This window comes from Pteropus alecto, unplaced genomic scaffold, assembly GCF_000325575.1.
Source record: "Pteropus alecto unplaced genomic scaffold, ASM32557v1 scaffold34, whole genome shotgun sequence".
Classification (NCBI taxonomy): Eukaryota; Metazoa; Chordata; class Mammalia; order Chiroptera; family Pteropodidae; genus Pteropus; species Pteropus alecto.
In genome coordinates, this window is record NW_006435763.1 from 6,855,145 (window position 1) to 6,859,206 (window position 4,062).

The 4,062-nt window shown below is 49.8% G+C and overlaps 1 long non-coding RNA gene across 3 annotated transcripts in view; it reads left to right on the top strand.

The window, feature by feature from the left end:
- LOC112479129 overlaps positions 1–4,062 on the top strand; it is a 234,279-nt gene that overhangs the window by 826 nt on the left and 229,391 nt on the right. For 2 of the 3 annotated variants that reach the window (XR_003046059.1, XR_003046060.1), the window contains exon 2: positions 75–795. This is a non-coding gene — a long non-coding RNA (uncharacterized LOC112479129). Of the gene's footprint in view, positions 1–74; positions 1,337–4,062 lie in introns of those variants that run through there. The other variant, XR_003046058.1, reaches the window with a different exon arrangement.

A 4,062-nucleotide genomic window follows, 5' to 3' on the forward strand; every position in this document is an offset into this window, starting at 1 on the left:
GCTGGTTCGGTGAATAAAAAACAGTGGATATTTAAGTATTTTATTGTGATAGGTTTTACTGTCCTACTTTCCAGCAGTTCACCTGGGGGCTGACCTCGAGCTTCACCCACGAGGGACCTGAGCCCCTGGTCCCATCTCCAGCAGCCGCGGCTGCTCCACTTGACAGTCTCCATGGGCGAGAGACTGAAGATTTGTGTCCACCCAGATCCTGTGTGGAAACCGTGCCCTGCAATGTGATGGTGCTGGGGGACGATAGGATCATGAGGGGGCCCCCCACGAAGGGGAGACTGGTACCCTGGTTAAAGGGGTCCCACAGGGCTCCCTCTTTCCGCCACATAAGGACACAGGGAGAAGTCAGCAGTTTGCAACCTGGAAGAGGAGCCCAGATAGAACCATGTGAGTTGGGCGCTGAGCATCGTCGTCCCTGACTCTCTATGGGGAAGCCGCCCTGTTCCCCTGGCTGGCCTGAGGTGGTTCTTCCTGCCAGGACAGGGGTTCCTTTCTCTGCCTGCTCATCAGTCCACGAAGAGCCCAAAGGGACCAGATGGCTACTGTGACTTGAAATTCAATGGGATATTTGCTGTGTCCCCTCTGGGAGCCCGACATGCTGCACAGCCCAGAGTTGGAGCTCAGAGGCTGTGGCTGCCCGAGGTCTGTGGGGCTGTGCTCACTCCAGGCTCCGCCCAACCTACCTCCCCACGTCCATCTCCCGCCGGCCCCAGAGGCACGTGAGTTTGCATCCCTGGTCTAGATCATGACCGTCATCCAGCCCCACTGTCAAGTTCTCATGCAGAGGTGAGCTTGAAGGAGGCTTCTTTCTCCTTTCTCTTGGAAGGCATTTCCTGCAACTCCCACTTGGGGGCGCCACCTCTCTTGGTCTTGGGTCACAGGTTTATTCCCGATATCTTTTTTTTTTTTATCCTGACAGTGTCTTTGGCGTGTCTCATGCTTTGGGCTTTGTTGTAAGTTGGTGGGTGGGATCGAGTGGAGAAGTTGTGATGCCTTTGAACCGACAGCCTCTGCACTTGCACCCTGGGCCCACAGGCCTGGTATCTGAGACACAACACGGGACATGTTCTTAACATCTGTCATCTGAAGAGTAATACCATTATTTACAATGTGTATGCATGTATACATTTTTGTTTATTAATTCGTTCAGTTATCCATTCCTTCTTGGTCCTGTGCCACAAAGAAACGAGGTAATCCTATTAAGTATTGAACGACGTTGTAAAGAACACTGTAAACAAACAGCTCAGAGCATGCTTGTGGCTAAATTGGCTTGGGGTCTGAGTTGTCCAGGCAGCGTAATAAATTACTACAAAAGGCAGTGGCTTTATATACAGCCACCGATTTGCTCACGGCTCTGTCGTCTGGGCAGGGCTTGTCTCTCCTCCGCATGGCATCAGCCAGGCTGGCAGGTCCAAGGTGGCCTCTCAAACTCCTGGGCCTCTTTAATGTGGACTTTCTCTCCAGCGGGAAGCTGGACTTTAACTGAAGTATTGCAACCACAAACGCCCGCTTTACGCTTTCATTGCATAGGAACCTGTATGCATTTCTGTGACTGCCACAAACCAGGAGGCTTTAAAACAGCAGAAATGTCTTCTCGCCCAGTTCTGGAGCTTAGAAGTTCAAAATCAAGGTGATGGCAGGGCCACAATCTCTCCGAAGGGGAGAGTCCTTCCTTGCCTTTCTCAAGGCTGGTGGCCCTAGATGTCCTTGATTTGTGGCATCGCTGTCTCTGTCTTCATGTGGCCTTCTTCCTGTGTGCCTGTGTGTCTCTCAGTGTCCCCTCCTTGTGTGGTAAGGACACCAGTCATCGGGTTGAAGGCCCACCTTAATCCAGGAGGACTTCATTTTAACTAATTATGTCTGCAAAGAGGATATTTTCAAATGAGATCAGATGAGCTTTAGCGTCATCTTGCCTAAGCCACCGATCCATTCACTCACTTAATAAATAAACGTGATGTGGGCCAGGCACTGTCCTAGGTGCTGGGGACACAGCAGCGAGCAAGACAGACAAAGATCTCTGTCTTGTTAGAGAGACGATGAGCAAAGACGTGTGGTCTAAGGCACTAAAACACAGAGCCCCCTAGATGGAGACGAACACCATGTGCAGGGGGGTGGGGCAAGCTGGCACTGCCAGCTTTAAAGGGAGGTGAGAAAGGACACAGGGGAGCCAAGGCTTGGAGGGAGGAGAACAGCCTCTGCACTTCCCAGTATGCCATGTCTCGCTCAGTCCTCTAGGCCTTGTTGAATTTTTGCCTTTCCTCAAGGGACCACCGTGCCTTCCTCTCCATCTTTTGAATCCCATAGCCTCTGAGCCCCTGGAGGTGGCCTGCAGTTCACCAGGGTAGCCACAGGGGGGCAGTGCTTACTGCAGATTGGGCTCCTCACTCAGCTCCGGGGAGCTCCGGCTGTAAGTGGCCAACGCAAATCTGTTTCTCTTCGTCCTTCAAAGGGCGGCAACTTTTGGCTCCGAGGCGCAGGTTTCTTTGAATTATTTTATGGCTCTTTGTTTCTCCACCTCTGCCTCTCGAGGATGAGGAGAGCATGCTGGGGGGAGAGGGGCCGTTCATGGCGTGAGTGGAGGGTGGGACTCTCCCTGGGGGCTGTCGAGATGACCACAGATGTAGGGTTTGGGCTGGGATGAGGAACTTCGGCTCAGAGAAGGAGAGTGAGTGACCCAAGGTCACACAGCTGAGTGGTGTCAGAACTGCACCTTCTGATCCCTGGACCAGTTATTGTGGCCCTCTGCCTGCTTCCCCAGGCCTGAGATGCAGATGGAGTCAGGGGCGGGGCAGGAGCGGGGGCGGGGGGAGGGGCGGGATGAGCACTGAATTGAGAGTCCAGAGATGTGAGCTTCACACCCAGCTTTTGAGAAATGGGATCAGAAAGGGGGACTGTTACTATTGGGGTAGACTTTTAAGATCCAGTTTTCTTATCTGTAAAATGGGAATAAGTAATTGAGCGGAACCCACCTGTAGAAACCGAAGGTGGGGTGAGACCTGGATTCTGACCCCTCGATGCCAACGTTGGGAGAACTTTTAAAATGACTCCACCTTTGGGGAATCAGGTACAGCTGGTCTTAGAGCCCACTTCCCAGCTGTGTGATCTTAACCTCCCTGGGCCTCCTTTCTTTCCTCTAGAAAAACGGGTTTAATAATATTAGAGATTAAATGAGATAATATAGGTAAAGAGCTCGGCCCAGTCCTTGGCATGCTATAAATGTTCACTACATATTAATGCAGGGTCGGGGTCTGGGGATGGGTAGCTAAGGTCAGAATGGAGCTGGGGAGGCTCGCATAGAGTGAGGTTAGCAGCTCGAGAACACCCAGTCATTTCCTCGGGTGGGTGACAGAAGGCTGAGGATCCAGGCTTTAGACTAGAAGTAAAGATACAGTAAAACCCCCAGCAGCTGCTATTTCTTGAGCACGTGTGTTATTTCTCACAGTCATCCAAGAAGTGGGCACTATCGTCCAACCCATTTTATAGCAGTGGTGACTGAGACTGAGTAACTTGCCTAGATGTGCACAGCCAATACATAGCAGAGCCTGAACTGTAGGATGTCAAAACCATGGAGCTCCGTCACTGTACGGTAATGTGTTCCGGCTTCCTAATATTCGGTTACTCTCGGGATGATAAAATCTCCAGGGACTCATTGTGTCAAGTAGAATCCGATGACCATCTCTCACAGATAGTCTCCAATTCTTCTAAAAAAAAAAAAAGAAAAACCCAAACGATACAAGAATCATAAACTGGTTCCAGGAGAGAAGTAAACCAACCTTAAAAAAAGAGATGAACCTTTTACGATTTTATTTATTTTTACCTTTTTACTCTGATAATTTTCACAATCACATACAGTATGCATATGTGTAGTATATCTCCTGCTCAGCTTTAATGGTTATCAACATTTGCCATTTTGTCTTACCCATTTCTCAAGAGGGGTTTTTCGAAATTTTACTTTAAAAAATCGTGTTTAACCCACTGCAATTTTTCCTCCATGCAAATTTCTCCCTGGCTTTATTGAGATATAATTCGCATATAACGTTGTATAAATTTAAG